Genomic DNA, 22,797 nt, shown 5'->3' with positions numbered 1-22,797 from the left:
GAGGAAAGACATAAGATGAACACACAAGAGACAGAGATCTTTAGTGTTTGGTCAGCAGGTCAGTTCACCTAGTCAGAGAGAGAGACTGGGCATGCTACACTACTTTATTAAAAGTTTCCAGGATCGGGGGTTTTCAGGATGTCAATCAAACAAGTAAAACAACAGAAGTGTTACCATACTATTGACATCCAATGACAAGAGAAAGGAACGAAGAGCAACTTAAGTGTAGAGCTGGGTGCCCAGGAAAGAAGTTCATTTCTAAGTCCTTCCTGACTTTAGTCAAACCTTCTTCCCAGAACACTGGCCCAAACTTATTCAAATGTTAAATGTAGGTCTTTGACATTTCGCAGGACCTTTACAAGTTGTTTGCTAGCCTTCAGACTGCAGATAATAGTACAGACTTGAGTTTTAAGTTCAATAAAATTTAAATCTCATCTGATTTAAGGATTCAGAAATCCATCATGTGAAATATTAGAAATATATCCATAAGTCTGGTCCAAGAACACTTTGCTCATTAGAGTCAGCTTTGGAATACATCTTTAATATCTTCATGATTTGTTATAACTGAAACCCTTCAGAACTATACACATAGAACTGGTCTACTAGAGTAGGAAGAGATCTTAGAGATGACTGTTGAGTCCTTCATTTCTTAGATATGAAAACTAAAGCTCTGAGAGTGGAAATGATTTGTTGAAGGTCACAGAACTAGTTCAGAGCTGAGCTCAAAATGGAACCCAGGACTCCCCATCCCTGCCTCAATATATCATGAATCTTCCCTGAGGTTAGCATTACTTTTTCATTCGCTGGCCTTATGATATATAACACATATTTTCTTTTCCATATGGAAACTTTATATATTTTATGTAAAAAATATATATTTTAAGTTCTGGGCTTGGAATTGATCATTTAGGGCATAAACTTGGATTGTGTTAAAGATGCAAATTCTTTAAGGAGATTTGTTGCAAGGTTGTATTGCTATCAGGGGATACATTACAAACCTTTGAACCTGTCTCATCTTAGTTAATTTATATAGTAGAACCCAACAAGCACATTTATCTATATCTTCAGATATGGTAATACATCTAAATACATTTTGGTTCTCTCAGACCCTATGGATAGGAAGCTGGAGATACATTTTCTTTTTTTTTTCCTTTCTTTTTAAAACCCTTACCTTCCATTCCAAGACAGAAGAGTGGTAAGGGCTAGGCAATGGGGGTCAAGTGACTTGCCCAGGGTCACACAGCTAGGAAGTGTCTGAGGCCAGATTTGAACCTAGGACTTCCTATCTCTAGGCCTGATTCTCAATCCACTGAGCTACCCAGCTGCCCCCTGGAGATACATTTTCAAATGAACCATTGGATTAGAAAAGAGTCTGTGCCATTCTTAATCCTTCCTAGTGTAGTCAATAATGACATGCACCACTTTATGTCCTCCAGCATTTTAAAGAAGTTAGATGAGTTACCCTTGATCATAGTGCTAGAAGAAGAATTTGAATCCAGGTCTCTTGGTTCCAAGCCAATATCTCTCTTATGACGACTCAAGGACTAGTTCAAATATGTTATCCTTTTTAAGAGTGCCTATTCCCCTCAAGGGGTATGACATAAAAAGATCCCACTTTTCCTTGCCCTTCCATTTTATACCCTTGAGCTATAGAAAAAAAATTTTGATGACTGGTCAATAATCCCATGGATAGGAAATTATAATTCACTTTTCTATGGGTTTATAAAGGACTTTCTTCACAATAGTCTTAAGAGGTAAATAGTGCAAATATAATTAACCTCATTTTATAGAGGAGTAAATTGAGGTTTAGAGCATTTAGGTAACTTACCCTAGGTCACATAGCTAATATGTGATGAAACAAGAATTTGTCTCTTGGTTCCAAGTCTTTTTCTTTTATTATAAAGACTTAAGGGTTACTTAAACTATATATGCCTTCTACTAAAAATCCCTTCTTCCTGCCATTACACACACACACACACACACACACACACACACACACACACACACACACAACTAGAGTATATACTATATAGATAAAGTAAATGTAAAGTACATATCCCCTTAAATATATATGTATATATATACATATATGTACATAAATACACATATATAAATTGGGTCTTTCTTCTGGATTTTGCCCATACTGGAAATGTAGCTGCAGCTCATAGATCCAATCCTATCCCTAATCAGCACTGAACGTTTGACCTACTCCATTTTCTACCTTCTTCTAAGGCAGTTTGGTGATCCCCTACTCTGGGAAATGGAGTCAATGCAAGCACCCGATTGACTTCAGTCCCACTGAAGACCAGAATTCTTGAACTCAAGAAAACCAATAACCTCAACCTTTCCAGTGGAAAGGTAGAGGTGTACTCAGTCACATCTAGCTTTTTTTTTTTTTAATTCCATCTTGTGCTCTATAAATAGGTTAATTTGTGCCTTAAAAAAATGCAAATGTTACTTCCTTCTCTTGCCTTGACAACTTGAAATTATGCTTAATTTAATGAAACAAAATCCAATCACTCAGACGTAAGGGCCTATTTTGGTTAAGGCAAAGATGAGAAAAAGACAAAAAGACGAAACAAAAACCTGCAACTGAGGCTCATCTGTGATGATCTGTATAAGGTAGTTAGAAAACAATTATTTTTTTTGAGGGGGGTGTAGAAATTAGGATGAACTGCTGAAACAGGCTCCAGGGCAAGGGGATATCGTTATGGACAAATCTGCAAACCAGTAAATGAACTGAAACCAATTTCATTCAGTTAAACATCCATCAAGTCCCGTTTTCTTTTTGGCATGATTTTTGTCATCTTTCAGAAGTCATATTCCACATGTGTCCATGCCTTCCTTGAACTTGAATGCTAATCAATGATGTAAATACCTTTAACTGTTGCAAGCAGTACTTTCTGGTTTCTTTTAAACTTGATAGAAATCAAAACTCTGATACTGTATCATATTCAGATAAGTTTTTACCTTAAAACTCCTGTCTAATGTCTTTGAGTTTATAGTAACAAACAGTCAAGCTACAGAGATCTGTGGTATTCTTATAATTGACAAACAATTGTGGTACAATGGAATTTGTACTGGATTTGTAGTCAAATGACCTGGATTCAAGTCTTTCTGTTGTCATTTATTAACTATGTGATCTTGGGTAAATCATTTACCTTTCTGGGACTATTTGCTCAACTATAAAATGAATAGGTTCTATTAGGAAATTTCTAGTTGACTTCCAGCTCTAAATCTGGAACTCAGTTGACAATTGCTGAAAGGTTTTTGATCGGTGGGCTCTTTTCTTTCTAATCTAGTCTAAAATAGTAGCATGGTAGCCTGAATTATTATTCATGATGGGTTTTCTTTTGGTTTGGAAGATAAGACTTGGTGGACTTTATGCAATATATCTATAATTCTACTGAGAAGCAAAGAATTAAACAGATTACACTGAATAGTCCCTATATTCTGGCCTCTTCTTTGACTTCTACATGAGGTCTCTTCATATTAGATCCCATATTTATTTGCTAATGTGGGTGTATTACTTCTCTATGTTTTCATTTACAATATTTCATCAGGGTATGTGTGCACTGGGGGGCTATCCTCTTAAATTGGAATCTTGTCATTATTTTTCTTTTAAGTGGCACAGATTCAATAACCCACATGTTTCCTGCTTCTTCCACCCCCACCCCATCACCACTTCCTTACTTCACTTTTTAGACAACTTTCCACATTACATTTGCTTATGGGATGTGGGCGAGAGGGAGGCTCTTTAGTAAGGGCTTATAATATGTACTTATTTTTATGTGTCTCTCAACTGTATAAACAAAGTAAGTTTCCTTGAAATAAAGTTTAGATTCTTCATGAAAATGTTTCTTCTAGAAAAAAATAGAATTCAAAGTATCCTTGCCTTGAATAGCAGGCAAGACCAAGAATTAGTCATCTTCCCTGACAATGGGCAATACCACTCCCACTCCACTTTCCAATTCTTTTTAAGGAATTAATTAAATCTACATTAGTTGGGGCAGCTAGGTGGCTCCTTGGATTGAGAGCCAGGCCCAGAGATAAGAGGACTTGGTCTCAGATACTTCCTAGCTGTGTGATCCTAGCTAAGTCACTTAATACCCATTGCCTAGCCCTTACTGTTCTATTCCCTCAGAACCAATACACAGTATTGATTCTAAGACAGAACATAACACATACATTAGCATTACTTTGTGAAAGATTAGGCAATCTAGGGCCTATGGCTCTGCTCCAAGTAGACTGACTATGTCAAACCTCCCTTCTCTGACCACCCATTCTTTCTTCCTCATTTTCATCCAAGTCATTTCATTGCTCCTGGGTTTCTATCCCATGCTACCTTTCCACGGAACCATCTGAAATCTATTCTACTGTTAACAAATTGCCTTTATATTACTCATATGCCTTTTCTCTTAGAATTAATTTAAAAATATTTTGTATTTAACTTTCTATATAAGTTTTATTCCTTTCCTAGAATGTAAGCTCTTTAAGAACAATTTTTTATTGGTGAGCTTAATGCCTAACTTAATGCATAGAAGATGTTTAATAAATGCTTTTTGAATTGAAAAATAATCCATACAATTCCAAAAGATTAATTTCCCTTGCAATGACCAACAAGTATTGGTTTAATAAAATTATTGTTACTTCATCCAGTCCATACTTTAACAAAATATGGAGTATTCTTAATTGTAAACATCTGTAGTTTCTCTATTTTGATTATTGAGGAATTTTATAATAAAATTTTAATTTTCACCTGTAAAATTGAGATTTGAATGCTGGACTCCATTCCCCAGGAGTCCTTGCTAGCTCCCAGAATGCCCTCTAATCTCATTGAATTCTCACCTGGGACGAGAGCAAGATTTTATTTAAAGGGAAGACCCCGTAGGCGGGGTCTCTTTACTTCCTGTCTCTGCTGGCAAACAGACGCACCTCATGATGTGAGTGAAATTTTGGGTGGGCCTTATGGCCGACCTGGCACCTGCCTTTTCTTACTTGTATATTCTTAAATTCTCAACCTTTAATAAACCTCATAAAATATAATACTCCTTGCAGAGAGAAACTAATTTCTACCTGCCTCAGTCTCCCCTAAATTTTAACTGTTACAAACCTGGATACTTTGAAGGATCCATTACTTAATTTGTTAACACTTTCCCACAATACAATCTGATTCAATTCAAATTAACAAACCTTTGTTAGTCATCTTGTATGTGGAAAGTGCTAGCAGTACAAACATGAAAAGTAATTTTTCTCAAGAAACTTACATTCTACTAGAAAGAAATAACAAGTACACAAGAAGTAAATATAAAATATATATAACAAAGTACTATAAACACAAACACTTTATATTCATAAACATAAAATATTTAGTTAAGTTGGAAAAAAACTAACAAGTGAAATGATCAAGAAAGACTTACATAGGAGTTGCTATTGAAGCTGGACCTCAGAGTTAGCTATGGAATCCAAGAAGCTCTTGCAAGAGGATCAGGATGACTAGAATATAGAGTCTGTGAGGTGAAGTAACTTGAAATCAGCCTGGAAAAAATGGTTTGGGTCCAGATTGTGAAGGGTTTTAAATGCTAAGTAAAAAAGTTTATAGTTATCCCAGAAGTCATAGGGAACTATTAAAGTACCTTGAGCAGAATAGTGACATAGTGAGATATGCCTTAGAAATATCTATTTGTTAGTTGTGCAGAGGATGGATTAGAGATAAGACAAGTTTGAGCCAATTAGATGATTGCTTTAATCTGGGCAAGAAGTTATGAGCCCCTGCTCAAGGTTGGTGGTCATATGAGGAAAGAGAAGAGGACAGATGTGAGAATGTTTTATAAAGTTAGAATTAATAAGACAAACTTTTTGGATAATGAATATGAAGAATAGGTCTGAAAATAGACCTTAGGTAGGGAATTAAGAGATCATTGGTAGCTTTGGGAAAACTCCGTTTCAATCAAATTAAGAACACACATTTCAATTGATTAGGAATTGAGTGGGTTGTAAGGAAATGAACACAATGGATGTAGACAAATTCTTCTTAAGAGGTTGACTTATTAAGGGACGAGAAATCCTGGACTATATCTCAAAAGGATGGCAAGGTCCAATGGAGTTTGTTTTTTAGACAATGGGAGAGATCTTGGAATGTTCATAGGTCTATAAAGGAGCCAAATGGATATGAGAGATAGATTAGTTAGAAAAGAAGCCTTGCTAGAAGGGACTTGCTCCCAAGGGAGATCACAGGTACAAGTAGAGGGTTGGACTCAACAAGGAGAAAATTTTTCATTTCTATCAAGCCTAGGAGAAAGAATAATGGTTAATATTGAGAGAATTTGAACTATAGAATTGGGTAGAAGAAGTAGTTCATGAGGATTAGGCTTAATTTCTTGGTAAAGAGACTAGATCCTCTTCTATGGAGAAGGTGGGGGTGGAGGGAAAGGTCTACATGGTTTGAGGAGAGAAGAGAATGTTTGTATATGGGAGTGGTGCTGTAGTGTGCTGTGTTGTTTTGCCCATGTAGGTTATATGTGTCCACATGGGTCGGTCTAGATGTGGTTTGCAGGGAGGTGAAAACAAATATCTCCTGGAACTCCTCCCTTCCATCCCCTTCTCCAAGGGAGAGTTTAATTCCTGCCAGAAAGAAAAGCAGGGTTTGGGAACAGAAGCTGGCCACTAAGCTCTCCTCAAAGAGAATGGGTACTGGGCTAGAATTATATCTATCTACTCCTTAAATGTTCTTAGTTTAGGGGAAATAATTTTTTGGTTCCAACTGTTCTCCTGATCTCTAACCCATAATGGGGAAGGAATAACAAGTTACATATTGAAAGCTTCACTGCCCAATAAATGCTAGTTCTACAATGAACACATATAGTAAATAGTAAATAAACACATTTATCCAAGTTGATATAAAAACAGACTTCACGGAAAGTATACACTGGATACTGTATACCAGGAAATACATGAAGTAAATTAATTCTGCCCTTGGGAATGAAGTAACTCAGCTCAAAGGAGAGAGACAGACAGACAGAGAGAAAGAAGAGAAAGAGAGAGACACAGAGAGACAGAGAGACAGAGGGAAAATCTCAGATCTCATATAAGGAGAAATTCCCTAAAGTCTCACATGAAGTAAGCTAGGAATAAGGATGTGATCCAAGTGCCAGCTTCTCTACATGTCTCCTTCTCCAGGACTTTCTATTAGGGGAAGAAGTTTCTATTAGAGAAAGACTCTGGGAATAGTGAGAGAAGAAAAGGGAGGCCAGGAGAGAGCTCTGGTATACACCTATGCTAGGGGCCAAGTTATTCATGATTGTTCAGGAAAAGAGAGCAAGAAAGATTGATCAGTCAGGAAGAGAAGATAATATCATAAAAAGGGAATGGCTGAACAAATTGTAGTATCTGGTGGTGATGGAATACTATTGTGCTGAAAGGAACAATGACCTGGAGGAATTCCATGTGAACTGGAAAATCTCTAGGAATTGATGCAGAGTGAAAGGAGCAGAACCAGGAGAACATTGTATAGAGACTGATACATTATGGCACAATTGAACGTAATGGACTTCTCCACTAGCAGCAATGCAATGATCCAGGATATTCCAGAGGGACTTATGAGAAAGATGCTATCCACATCCAGAGAAAGAACTGTGGATGAGGATATGATTGGGGTTTTGATATTATAAGATGACTCTACTTCAAATATGAATAACATGGAAATAGGTTTTGAACAACAATACATATACAAACCAGTAGAATTGCTCGTCAGCTCTGGGGGTGGGGGGTGGAGAGGGAAAAGGGATGGGAAAAATCATGAATCATGTAATCACAGAAAAATATTCTAAAAAAAACAATAAAAAAGAATATCATTTTCTTCTCTCACTACTCTCACCATTTCTCTTTCTTCTTAGAGACTTTTAGGGGCCTGAAGAGAACTAGAAGCATTTTTCTTTTGCCTTGAAGCTGGAATCCAGAAGACTAGAATCTCTGTTCTCTTAAGTTCTCATCAACTTCATTCCTCATAAGGCCTGGAACAGTGAATAATTAAGCAATGAAGAGAGTTTTGTGCAAATGGCCCTTTTGATTAAAGGATATATTTGGAATGGTTGCTATTGCAAGTGTGATAGTCCAGGGAACAGCAAAATGAGGAATGGAGGAAAGTGAAGCCAGAGTGAGGTAATATCCTGTTGTAAAAAATAGACTCAAATACAGAACTACAATCCCCATGAGCCTTTGCTCCACTTCCCCAGGATGCCTTGTAATCTCACCTGGGCCGAGATCGAGAAGGTATTTAAGCTGATTCAAAGGCTTTTGAAGGTCTCTTGGCTCTTTTTGGACTTCCGTTTTGGAGCAGGCGGTCTCTTGCGTGATGTGAGGTTATTTTGTCTAGGCCTCTGGCCTAGGCACATGTTTCTTACTTGTATATTCTTTAATCTTTAACCTTTAATAAACCTCTAAAAAAATATAATACTCCTTGCAGAGAGAAACTAATTTCTACCTGCCTCAGTCTCCCCATCTCCCTAAATTTTAACCTTTACACTGTGAAGAATAAAGAAGTTGTGATTGAAGGTGGCAGTGAGGATAAATAATATATAGAAATGTTTATTAGATATAAAATATATAATGTGTGTTTATAAGTATATTTGCATTATCTTCAACAGGCCGGCTAAACCTTGTGAGGGTAGCCATCGGGTCGTCGTGGACCCCTGGTGAACCAGGGCTTTGCTCACCCAGCATGTGAAGACTGCTTTGGCTGAACAGACGGAAGAAACCAACAAGAAGGTTCAACGGCTGAGAGGGCGACGCAGCAAAGCACTGTGGAGTGCTTAGGGCATGTTGGAGCACAAAAGACAACACGGCCATCCAATGCAGCTGAGGAAGTCTCCAGATGTAACGACTTTTCGGGCCACTAGACCCAGGCTTCCAATGCCGAGAGAGTGGGACTGTCTCTGTGCATTGACTTTTCCACTTAAATCTTCATGCACAAGTGTCTTTGTGCACAAAAACACACAAAGACAATAGTCATCCTCAGTTACCAAGAGACTACTACTACTACTACTATATTTAAGAAGTTTGAGGAACAGGAGAGAGAAGGACAAATAGGAATTATGATTAGATAGAGAAACCAAAATCTCTCATGTTAGATGAGCAGCACTTGGGGGTCATGATGATATGGAGGGTCCAGCTATTTCTGTGTGTAACCCAATTGGAGTGAAGGTGGAAGTCAGAGGAATTGAAGCCAATGAACTGAGAAGTCAATTGTTTGAAGGGACAACTATGTTTACACTGAAGTTTCCCTTATTTGGTGGCAGAAATCAAGGAGGAACTTCTTGAGAATGTAAATAGAATGACTAAATGGCTAGTAGGTAATGCTAGGAGTCTGAATGGATGGAATGAACTTCAAAGAAGAAGCTACTGAGTTAAGGATCAATATGTGGCAGTAAGGAGCAAGGAGGATGCTGTTTACTTCTGTCCAGTTTTTTTAGAGGGGAGAGGATGGTAGGGGTATGAAAGAAGGTACACCCTTAGCTATTCTCAGCAATACAACAACCCAGGACAACATTGAAGCACTTATGACAAAGAATGCTGTCTACCTCCAGGAAAAGAACTGCTGGAGTCAGAATTCAGATCAAAGCATTTTTCACATTAGTTTATTTACAGTTTTATTTTTGGATTTTAGTTTTCTATGAATCTTCTCTTAAAACAATGGAAGTATGTTTTACATGATAATACATGTATAACCCAGATCAAATTGCTTACCATCTCTGAGAGGGAGTAGGGAAGAGAGGGGAGGGAGGGAGATAATTTGGATCTTATAATTTTGGAAACCATATGTTGAAATTGTATTACATGTAATTGGAAAAATAAAATATCTTTGAATAAAAAAAAGCAAACAATAATGACAACAACAAAAACAAAGAAGGTACACCCTGTTTTGGAGAGGGTGACCAAGGATGCAGGGTTGTCTGGTAGGAACTAGGTTTCTCTGTGACTGCAAGAAAATGGAAGGAGTCAAATATGAAAGGCAGCTTGTTAACAATGAAATGAGTTGTGTAAAAATGGAAATTTTGAACCCTAGACTTCAATTCCCCAGAAGTCCTTGGTATTTCCCAGAATTCCCTATAATCTCACCTGAGTCTCCACCTGGGCGAGATCACAATTAGTATTTAACTGGCAGTAATGCCTCCCACTCTCTCTTCTCTTCAGTTGCAATGATGTAGGAAGTTAGTGGTAAGCTAAGCACCAGGATTCTGAATTGACTAATCAGCCATGGGCACGTGGTTTGATTTCTAATAATCCATAATAAATAAACCTCATGAAATATAATAATTTTTTTATTGAGACTAATTTAAATTTTACAGTTGCCAAAGGGCACAACAGTATGGCAAAAGAGGAATCTACATATAAACTTGGTTGGGACTTGGAAAATGAATGTGATGAAGCTGTTACAAGATTCAGTAGGGATCCATTATCTAAATGAAGTTATGAATAAAAGTTTCTGGAATCTGTGGATACATGTAGGGGCCCCATAACTTCAGATGAGAAAAACCAAACCAAACCATAACCTCATTAGCCTTAAATTGAAATTGAGCATTTCCTTTAATTATGAATGTAAACAATGAAACATTCTGAAAAGGGTCCATAGACATTGCCCACATGCCAAAGAGGGAATGTCAAAACAAAAAACAAAACAAAACAAAACTTCTGATCTAGTTTATCGTTCTTGTTTATTGACATATCTGGAATGCAAAAATATAGACACCCAAGTTGGATGGTTCTATCCAGCACTAAGATATCAAATCTGTACTCTTCCCACCCCCTAGTAAGTCAATTTGTCTGATTTACTTGAATAACCCCCTTAACACTGTACTTTGTTGTGGTTGCAAAGATATAGCCTAAATGCGAAATTAGATATAGGAACTAGATCTGTGATTTGTTTGATATAGAGAATTCCTAGATGAAGAAATTCTCTCTATCAATACAAATCCTTTTAATTCACAGTCTTAAGATTATTGTCTAGATCACTGAAAGGTTAAGTGATTACCCAGCATCACAAAGCTAGTCTGTGTCAGAAGCAGGACTTGAACTCAAGTCTTCCTGACTCCATGGTTAGCTCTCTGGACATTATGCTAGGATGCCTCTCCAAATGTAAATCTTTAAAATAAAGTTCAGAGGCTTAATTGTATTCAAAGATGCTCTAAATTTTGTTGAGCATAAAAAATGTTCTATTTTAGGTATTTTAAAAAAAATATTCCATGAATAAAGAGAAAAAAAGTAAAGTTAAATTTCTTAATTTTCATTCTCGCTTCCACAATGAAATTATCTCAAGAGGAGACTTAGACCAAAATTAAAAAATGTTGAATGAATAAGAGAGCAATGACTTCCTTATTATGTTAACTGGTAAGTGAATCCAGATGTTTACAGTACTCATACAGTAACCTCACAGAGTCCAAGGTCCCCAAGGAAATCTCACCCCACACAGAGGAAGCTGCCCGGGAGGTTAATGCTCATGCTGTCAGAGACTAGGGCACACATTCAGCTTGTGGTTCTAAAATCTTAGGGGTTAGAATTTTATGTGTGGAAAGGAAAATTTTTAGACCAGCTCTTTTCATGTTAATTGAGAACAACAACAACAAAAAGAGTGTTTGCTTTTAAGCCACTTGCAACCCTTTTCTTGGAAAGTAACCATTAATGTTTCATTTCAAAATATTACTGGAAAATGAAAAAGTAAACTCTGTGACAATGGGGCTCATTCTTTTCCTTTGGTAGTGTCCTGGAGGGGCAGTGCTGCTTAGGGTATGGGAAGAGCTTGAAAAGAAGCCTGATGCTTCCTAGCTTCATCTCTCTTTCCCCCCAGAAGAATGCTGCTAAATGCAGGGCTGGGTACGATAAGACATTGCCTGCATGGTTCCTTGGGGTGCTGGGGAGATGGCTGGTTAGCAGCTGCAGGCCCACCCTTTGTGCCAGGCACTGCAGAATAAAAACCTTTCCTGACATGCTAAGCAAACTAGGCATTACTTTCAGATGAAAACTGTCAGTAGCATGATAGGATGTCAGTAGGATGAAATTTGCCCATTGCTCCAGCACTCACACACATGGGAAAAGCTGTGTGTGAGGAGCAAGACAATTTCACTAAGCATTAGTATTAGGAAAAGTTTCTTATTCATTGAAATTTTGGTGGGGTGAGAAATGGGAATAGAACCTGTGATTTCTTAGGTGTAGGGAACTCCCTGGGGTCAATGCTCTACATTAATGCAGATTAGTAAATTTCCTGTAATTTACAAACTTAGTTGCCTGTGGCACTTAAGAAATCTGCCCATGGTTATATAATCAATGTGTCAGAGGCAGGACTTGAATTCAGGTCTTCTTGACTGTGGGACCTTCATTTCTTTTTTAAGTTAACTTTATTTTATCCTTAGTAACTACCTAACAAATACATGAAAAATTATGTGTAAAAATACAAACTGCACATTGTTTATAATTTATTTAAAATATGAATTATATATATGTATGATAAATAAACATCCTTTGCTATTGAATTCCCTTTGGATTTGTTTTACTTGAATACTTTTTTCCTCTTGATTTTGTGGCTTCTTTTTTTTAGTGTAATCATGGTATGTATCATTCTCATTCTTTTCTTGATTCTTCATATATTTCCCTCCTTCTCTTTATATTTCTAATGTTTGTCAATACTTCATTTCTATGCACTAAATAGCCACAGGAATAATGTCTATTTTCCCAAAGGTATTGCAGGTATAGGGTAGGTTTTTTAAAAATTAAAACTATAAGCCTATTATTTTTCAGTTACAAAATACCAAGAACAAAAGGAGAAAATAGGTGAACTGTAATAGAAGCAGCTAGGTGGTGCAATGTAGTTTTACCCACTGGACTTAGAATTAGGAAGACCTGAGTTTGAATCCTCCCTGACAGTTACAAGTAAAGTGATTCTGGGCAAGTCCCTAACTTTTCTGGGCTATAATTTCCTCATCTGTAAAATGAAAGGGTTGGATTTCATGGTCTCTAGGCTTTAAATCTATTATCTAATACTTACATTAAACTTTTAAGTATGTTGCCTCACTGCTAAATGTACAAAGGCAAAAGAATTCCTGGGCATTCTCCCCAAATCTAACCTGTCCTTTGAATAATTTTTGAGATTAAGAGATGCCTAAATTGAAGGAAAAGGCATTACAAGGAAGAGTTGCAATGAGATAGAGAGCCTTTTGTCTTTCAAGCTGATTCATCTTGGTTATAGAGTTCACTGGAATCAGACAAACAGATTAATGACCTCAGTATCTAGAGGTGCCATTTTACAGAGTTAACCATGATGGCCACTTCAGAGGAGAAGTTAATTGAATAGGTTTTTGCCTATCTACAGAAAATGTGACTGATCTAGACCTCTTTTTAATTAATTAACTTATTTTCTCAGTTGGTTGACTTCCTTCTATATGGCTATCAAGCCAAATCATTTGCTATAAGCATCCAGCAATGTATTGTCCACTCCCCCACCCTGCCCAAACTTCCATGAAAGAAAGTGAAAAAGAAAAAGAAAGAAGAGAAAGGCAAAAAAGGAAAAAAGAAAAGCTGAATTTAAAAAAGAAGAAATGGATAGATGTAAAAGAAGGTTCAATTAGAAGGCTTTAAAAGAAAGTTTAGAGTTTTCATTTCAGTCCCTTGTTTTTTGACTGTCTCTACTTGACATGAGCCAGGTCTTCACAAGTTCTACCACAGGAAAAAATTAAGTAAACATTATAAACTGTGGCTTGTAATTACTATCACCCTTCTTTCCTACTAGACATACTTTTTATCCTTTAAAAAAATCTGCTGTATTTAATGCCTTGAATCACCCTACTGACAGGAATATTGTTTTCGTCAGTGCCACTGAGTAAGCGTCTCCAAACTGCCTTGTCTGGAAAAAGCTCTAGACATTTAATTTTTCATCAGTCACAAGCATGGGAAAATACTACTCATCTATCCTGTTTGTACTATGACTATGCTATACGATTGCCTGTGGCTTAAAAGGAAAAAAATAGTAGTTGGTGCCTTTGCTTTGGCTGCTGATCCAAATTTTGCTGTTAATCTCTACACACAATTCAAAAAGAAATGAGACTTATTTTAGATGACTTTTCAAGTTAAAAATGGATTTTCTAAGTGTTAAAGAATGAAGTGAAATGTTACTGAAAAGCACATGAATAAATCAAAGGAATATTATTAGTTACTTAGTAGAATCAGTGGTACAAGTAGCAGTATTTAATAATCAATAAACATTTATCAAGCTTCTATTATATGCCAGGCACTAAGCTAAGAACTGAGGATACAAAAAGAAGCAAAAAACAATTCTTGTCTTCTAGGAGCCTAATGTATAACAGGAGAGACAATGTGCAAACATATATGCAAAGCAAGCTATACATTGGACAAATAAGAAATATCAAAAGAGGGATAGTATTAGATTTAAGAGGGAATGGATGAAGAAGACTTCCTGTAGAAGAAGAGATTTTAGAAAGGACTTAAAAGAAGCTAGGGAGGTCAGTAGTTGGATCAGTGGAGAGAGAGAGTCCTGAGCATGGGAGACCACAAGAGAAAATGCCAGGGCCCAAGAGATGGAATGTCTTGTTTGTGGAATAGCTCAGGAGGTCAGTGTCAAAACAGAGCATGTTTTGGGGGATAATGTATAAGACTGGGAAGGCAGGAAGGGCCTTGATTATGAAGGGCATTGAATATCGAACAGAGCATTTTGTATTTGATCCTGGAAGCAATAGGGAGCCACTGGAGTTTACGGAGTAGGGGGTGGGATGGCATGGTTGAACTTGCACTTTAGGAAAATCACTATGGTGGCTGAATGGAGAGTGGATTAGAGTGGGGAGACACATGAGACAGGGAGACTCACCTGAAGGCTATTGCAATAGTTCAGGCACAAAATGATAGGTGCTTACACTAGAGTGATGGCATTGTCAGAAGAGAGAAGGTAGAGTATTTGAGAGATGTTTCAAAGGTTTTATCAACCGACTTTGGCAACAGATTGGATCTGAGAGAGGGATGCAGTGAGAGAAAGTGAGGAATTAAAGATGACCTGTAAGTCGTGAGCTGGAGGGGCTTGGAGAATTGCATTGCCCTTCAAAGTATAAGTTAAGGTGGTGGTGGGAGTGGTTAGGAACAAAGATAATGAATTCCACTTTGGAAATACCATGTTTAAAATGTCTACTGGACACCCAGTTCAAAATGTCTGAAAGGCAGTTGTAAATGTGAACTTGGAGATCAGTATAAAATATGAGATAGGATAGGTAGATTTGATAATCATCAGCATAGAGATGGTAATAAAATACACAGGGGCTAATGAGGTGAACAAAGGAAATAATATAGAAGAAGAAAAGAAGAGGGCCCAGGACAGAACTCCATGGACACACAGGGTTAGGGGATATGATCTGGAAGAGAATCTAGCCAAGAAGACAGAGAAATGGTCAGTTGGGTAGGAGGAGAACTGGGAGAGTAGTATCTTAAAAATCTAGAGAAGAGAGTCCAAGGATAAGAGAATGATCAACAGTGTCAAAGGTTGCAGAGAAGTCAGGGAGAATAAGGTCTGAGAGGACCATTAGATTTGACTATTAAGAGATCATTAATAACTTTGGAGAGTAGTTTCAGTGGAATGTTAAGCTTGGAAGCCAGATTCTAAGGGGTGAAGATAATGAGAGGAGAAAAAGTAGGGGCAGCTTTCTTGAGGGATTTGCCAAGAAAGGCAGAAGAGATCTAGGAATATGATAAATGGGAATGGAAGGGCCAAGTGAGGGTTTTTTTTTTCTAGGTTGGGGAACTATGGATATGTTAATAGGCAGTAGGAAATGAACCAGTAGACAGGGAGAGTGGCTGAAAACAAATGAAGGAGTGGGGATGGCAGAGGGGAAAATATTGGAAGAGATAGGATAGAATGGGATCACTGGAAAAAGATGAGGGCTTAGCCTTGGAAAGGAGGAAGACCAATTCATCATGTGAGTTGGGATGAAGGAGGAGATAGTGACAAGAGGAATATGAGTGATAGGCAATGAAGAAGAGGGAAGAATAGACAGTTAATAGCAAATGGCCTCAATTTTTACTATAAATTATGAGAAAAGTTTCTCAACCAAGTCAGGGGAAGGGGAACCATGAGAAGTTTGAGGAGGGATGAAATGATTTAGAGGAACCACTATAGAAGTGGGATAGTGAGTTGGTAAGAAGGATCAATAGTGAGGGCACAGGTGAGAAAATGTAACATAAATTTGTAGTAGACCCAGTCAGAATGGTTGTGCAGATTTTTTTCCATCATTGTTTAGCAGTACATGTGTAGGAGTAAAGGCAATGAATGATGAGAGAGATCCAAAACTGATGCTTGGCTAGGCATAATGAGTGATATGATAAGAGTAGGAATTGAGGCAGCTGGGTGGCTCAGTAGATTGAGAATCAGGCCCAGAGACAGGAGGTCCTGGTTTCAAATATGACCTTAGACACTTCCCAGGTGTGTGACCCTGGGCAAGTCACTTAACCCCCATTGCCTAGCCCTTACCACTCTTCTGCCTTGGAGCCAATACACAGTATTGATTCCAAGATGGAAGGTAAGGGTTTTTAAAAAAAGACTCAGAATCAAAGAAAGGGGGAATAGTACAGAGTTGAATTGGTTCATCAAAGAGTTAAGATTCAGGAAAGAGAAGAGAATGGTTAGTGTAAGAGAGACAGATTGGGAGAAAATTAAGGGCTCAAACCACTGGAGGTCACATTAGATGAAGAGTAGATTTTGTAAAAGAGGACAGAAAAAGAGGGAAGTCATAGATTACAGTTTGATAGGATTTCAAATTTTTGAGCATAGAAGTGATGTTTTTGTGGGTGATGGCAAGATTGTAACTGAGTTCGGGTTGTTATGATTAAAACTGGAGTCTGACTGTAGATTTAATACCTTATTAATCAGAAAGGATAAGGGAGAAAGGAGAGAGAGACAGAGACAGAGACAGAGACAGAGACAGAGAAAGAGAGTCAGAGAGAGAGAGAGCGAGAGAGACAGACAGAGACAGAGAGAGACAGACAGAGACAGAGACAGAGACAGAGACAGAGACAGAGAAAGAGAGTCAGAGAGAGAGAGAGAGAGAGAGAGAGAGAGAGAGAGAGATAGCTTATTAATCAGAAAGGATAAGGGAGAAAGATGAGAGAGAGACAGAGAGAGAGACAGAGACAGAGAGAGAGACAGAGAGTCAGAGAGAGAGAGCGAGAGAGACAGAGAGAGAGAGACAGAGACAGAGAGAGACAGACAGACAGAGAGAGACAGAGACAGAGACAGAGAGACAGAGAGACAGAGACAGAGACAGAGAGACAGAGAGACAGAAAGAGACAGAGAGAGAGACAGAGAGTCAGAGAGAGAGAGCGAGAGAGACAGACAGACAGACAGAGACAGAGACAGATAGACAGACAGACAGACAGACAGAGCTTATTAATCAGAAAGGATAAGGGAGAAAGATGAGAGAGAGAGAGAGAGAGAGAGAGAGAGAGAGAGAGAGAGAGAGAGAGAGAGAGAGAGAGAGAGAACGTAGATTACTTCAAAGTAAAGATTAATATAGAGACAACATTTTTCTGACTAAGGCCTAAATCTCTTACCACAGCAAGTGCCTAGTGCATCTGATCCATCTCTGTCCTGGAAACCAAGAGACTGAAATCTGGTTGGGCCTCAGTTTGTCTAACTTTCTCTCTGCTCACTGACTCTCACACATCATGGCTCGTGAGCCAACTGTTGCTCTTCCTCCTTTGCTTGCACACCCAGGGGACTGCCCAGGGGACATTTGGCCTGCCTCTTGCCTCATTGTCCCCTGCTGACTTTTCTGATGATCCCAGGGGCACCAGAGTTTTGATTCTATACTTGTGATCAAAGAGTACTCAATAGCTTCATTCACACAATCCCCGACTCTGATTCTTTGGGAGACCAGCATGTTAAATCTCCTCACTTGGGTTTTCCAGGAAATTAACATATCAGATCTCCCCATTGAATCATTCCACATATGGAGTCTATGCAATTAATAGTCTCACTAGTGGTTATAAAATATTGTACCTTACATAGAAGGAGTTACAACAATTTTGTGATTAAAAGGAAAGAAAGAAAACGTGATTGATAGGCACACTGACAAAAAGCCAATTAGGGGGCACTCTCCGTTGGTATAAGAGTTTAAAATCAGGAAAAATGGTAGGCTCAACCCTTTTCAGTTCAATTCATTATGTCCAAAAGTTCACTAGGGATCTCTTGATGTAGTATGTGATTTCTGCAAGCATCATTATAGCATCTTCTCTAGAAGATCCACTTTCTGGTTCAGAGTGTTGATGATTATCTTTTCCTAACATTACTTTAAAATGTTTAAAACTTTGGATTTTAAGATAATTACACAGGGTAGAATAGTAGCTCAGGAGAAGTGAGTAGGTTGAGAAACAGAATGGGTACTTGAGGAAGAGTCAATATACATGGTGAAATTCCCTTTTTTATGAGAGTAGGAATCAGGGAGGAAAAAATAATTGAGAGTCAGGTGTCAATTGAGGAAGGAAGAAGAGTTACCTGGGATCCTGTAGACAATAGCTACCAGGATTTTGACTGAGTATGAATAGCATGATTTTGATTGAGTATATGAATAGTATTAACCTTAAAGGAAAAGAGGTTATTGAGTGATGGAGGAAGGAGGGGACCCTGGAAGGTACAATAGGGAACAATACGTATTTCAATTCCTCTGCCATGATCATGGGGCTGAAGAAAATAATTGAAGTTGAAGCCAGTATTGGAAAGGTAACCAGGGAGGCCATGTCATCAGTGAGAAGACAATTTTCAGTAATAACCAGGAGATGGGAGTAATGGGAATGAATCATTTAAGATGAAGGGAAGTCTGTTGTGGATGGAACAGGCATTCTGGAGCACATGGTAGAAGGGCTGAGTGGAGTTAGGTTGAAACTTTAAAGATTACGGGGAATGAGGATAAGGAATCAAGTACAGGGTGGGAGGCTCCACTTCCCAAGTCCTCATCTCTCCAAATGCTGGAGGTTAGGCTGGAGATAGAAGTCAGTCCTGTACAGTAGGTTGTCATTAAAAGGATGGGCATAGCAGAAGATGGAAGGTTTGAAATCAAAGGCAATGTTACTTTTCTTTGCCTGGTCATTCTCCACGTCTCAGGTGGGACATTGGGCTGGAAGCAGGAGGTGGAAGTTGCCTTCTGTTAGTACAGATGGAAGTGGTTGCTTTGGAGAAGATGGAAGACTGAAGGTGTCTTGAAGTCTTCCCTCCAGTGGGAGGTTTGTCCAAGGTCTTCTCACTGGAGGAGGCTAGCTATAAGAAGGCAGCAGGAAGTGGGATGCTCCCAGAGGAGGGAGATGTCCATTGAGGCAAGTGGAAGCAATGCTTTCTGTATGTAGATGTAGGGGCAAGAGTCCCAAAGGACTGTGTTATCTTCCCTTTGCCATACCATATATAGCTCAGCGGTCACTAGCTATAAGGCCCTGTTACGTTCATAGTACTTTAGTTTCCAAAGTTCTTCACATACAAGATTGTCTTTGACCCTATAGAGTATGTAATAAAAATGTTATTCTTGTTTTGTAGCTGAGAGTTAGCATGGTGTAGTGGGCAGAAGTGTCCTTAAAGTCAGGAAGAACCATTCCAACTTTCACTCTTGACTTTTACTAGTTATGTGTGTCCCTAGGCACCTTACTTATTCTCTTGATACCCTGGGCAATTATAAAGACTAAATGTTACAGAGTAGGTATTAATCTGTGAGACAAGGCAGGTTGGCACTCCATCAATGAAACTGCATGTCCAGTGCCATTCCCATTTACACCTGGAGAAACTGAGGCTCAAAAAGATTAAGTTAATTTCATTTTTCGGACCAAAGTATCCCACAGGGTTCTTTCTTGAGCCTTTTTATCTTTTCCATCTTTGCAACTTGAAGATCTCTTCAGTTCCCATGTATTTAATTCCATTCTTTATGATGATGAATCTAAAATCTATCTTTCAACTGCTTTCAGACATCTCAAACTAGATGTCTAGTAGACACATTAAATTCAGCATGTTCAAAACTGAACTCCTTATATTCCCCTTAACCCATGCCCTACTTCCTAACTTCCCTATTACTATCAAGGGCAACATCATCCTCCCAGTTCCTCAGACTTGCAACTTAGATGTCATCCTCAATTCCTCACTATCTCTCACCCCACAAGACCTCAGTTCAATCTCTTATAACCCAGGCCTGTTGATTTCACCTTTGCAACGTCTCTCAAATACACCATCTTTTGTCCTCTGACGCTGCCACCTCTTTAATTCAGGCTTTCATCACCTCATGCCTACACTACTGCAATAGTCTTTGCAATTGTAGTTTGTGCTGTTGGGTTGGCTTACTCCAGTCTGTCTTCTATACAGCCTCAAAAGAGATTTTCCTAAAGTGCAGGTTCAACAAAATATTCAATAAACTCCATCAGCTACTTATTGCTTTCAGGATTAAATTAAAAAATGGTCTGTTTCGTGTTCAAAATCCTTCACGGCTTAACCACTTCCTACTTTTCTGGCCTTCTTACATATTACTCTCCCCCACTTACGTTTTGGTTCAGTGATGCTGGCATCCTAGCTGTTCCATGAACAAGACACTCCATCTCTCAGCTCTGGTCATTTTCTCTGGCTGTCCCCAGGCCTACAAGTCTCTCCCACCTCTACTGAGACTACTGACCATCCTGGCTTCCTTTAAATCCCATCTAAAATCCCACCTTCTGCAGTGAGCCTTTCCTAACCCTTTTTATTCCTACTACCTTCTCTCTTTTAATTATTTCCTATTTGTTCTGTATATAACTTGTTTGTATATATTTGTTTGCTTATTGCCTCTCTCATTAAATTGGAAGGTTCTTTAAAAAACAAACAAACAAAAAACCCCCAAACCCTACCTCCTGTCTTAGAATCAAGGCAGAAGAGTGGTAAGGGCTAGGCACTGGGAGTTAAGTGACTTGCCTTGGTCGCACAGTTGGCACATGCCTGAGGCCAGATTTGAACATAAGAACCCCCTTCTCGGGGGCAGCTGGGTAGCTCAGTGGATTGAGAGTCAGGCCTAGAGATGGGAGGTCCTGGGTTCAAATCTGACCTCAAACACTTCCCAGCTGTGTGACCCTGAGCAAGTCACTTAACTCCCCTTGCCTAGTCCTTGCCACTCTTCTGCCTTGGAGCCAATACACAGTATTGACTCCAAGATGGAAGGTAAGGGTTTGAAAAAAAAAGAACCCCCTTCTCTAGGCCTGGCTCCCAATATATGGAGCCACTCAGCTGCCCCCAAATTGTAAGGTTGTTGAGGATAGAAATTGTCTTTTGCTTCTTTTTGTATTTCTAATACTTAGCATAGAGTCTGTCTCATAGAGGTGTTTACTGACTGATAATACATTTTTTGTAGGTCTTTGGGAGGGCCAAGGGTTAGTCCTTTAACCAAGGCTTTCTTTTATACTGTTCCTTCCAGGATTAGCCCAAGGAAAAGAGCATTCCAAGGCACTACTTGAAAACTCCCCAGTTGAAAAGTGGGAAGAGGAATCAGCCAGGAGATTCCCATTCAGGGAGGATACAGAAACATCAGATGGGTTGAGATAAAAACTGGAATTTATTTTCAATGATATAAGTATTGAGCTAAAGGGCCAAAAGTAGAAAGTGAGCAGGGTCAAGATTGGAAGCAGAATAAACTAGGATAAATAACCCTGACTGGGGTGAAGAAAGAGGTCATCCAGGATGCGTGGTTTAAGTGTGAGTTAAGGATGAGATTTAAAATTCCACAATGTGTTTCCTTAACTTATAGCACTCACCTTTCCTTGGGCACATGGGTATTGTGATAGAGGAATGATCCAGAGACTTTGAGGGACAGAGTCTGGAGGACATGCCCAGTTTGCATCCATAGCAGGGGATGGTGAAGGAGGTTTGGAATCAGAGGGAAGAGGAGATTCCAGGGGGAGACAGTTAATCTCTCTCTTGCAGGAGAAGATCAAGGGCGACAGGCTGATCAGCGATTCCTCTTCTGAGCCATACAAAATCCCTCATTGATCCTAATCACCATCCGCATCTCCCCCTCCCCCCATGCCCCAAGACACCAAGAGTTGTGGCAAACTCTGAGAAGAAGAAGAGCATCAGAAGATCTCACACAGCTCCTGTGAAACCCTGAGTCTGGACATTGGCTCTGCTGTGCTAAGACCAGGGATCACCAAACCCTGAACTTCTTAGAGGCCAGGCTGACAAGCCTGGGTCTCTCAACTTTGGGGGGAGGGAGGAAGATAGTTTTAGACAGAAAGGGACTTTCCTTAACCCGTTTCCTATAAACCCCAACCTGCAGACATCTTGTTTATCCTGCCCCTAACCACCATTTGTTAGAATAAAGTGTCAGTCATCTTAAATGGACTTACTTGTCATATTGAATGGGAAGAGAGCAGATTTCTCTCTTTCCCCAAGAGAAAAGGTTCATCCATTAATCATTTATTAGAGGGAAGTAAAGGTAGGGTTAGTGGAGAGACATATTTGAAGAAGACTGAAGGGCGGATCCATCTCACCCTCCTTCTACTTTCTAGGATCATCTACTCTTTCTCCATTATACCCAAACCAGCCCTCTAATACAGTATGTTTATAAGCAACCCAATGAAGTCATCATGCCTTCCATCTTCTTTAAATCAGATGTGTCTGAACAGCTCCTATTGTAATGACTCATGACATTCTCCATGAAAAAAGCTTTCCCTGACAGTAGAGTTTCTATCATTCAGTCTATGGCTTGGAACAGGGAATGAAGTACTTTTTTCCTGCACACAACACAATTCTAAACTGGA

Source organism: Monodelphis domestica, chromosome 3, assembly GCF_027887165.1.
Source record: "Monodelphis domestica isolate mMonDom1 chromosome 3, mMonDom1.pri, whole genome shotgun sequence".
In the NCBI taxonomy this organism is placed as follows: domain Eukaryota; kingdom Metazoa; phylum Chordata; class Mammalia; order Didelphimorphia; family Didelphidae; genus Monodelphis; species Monodelphis domestica.
Note: the sequence above shows the minus strand (reverse complement) of the source record.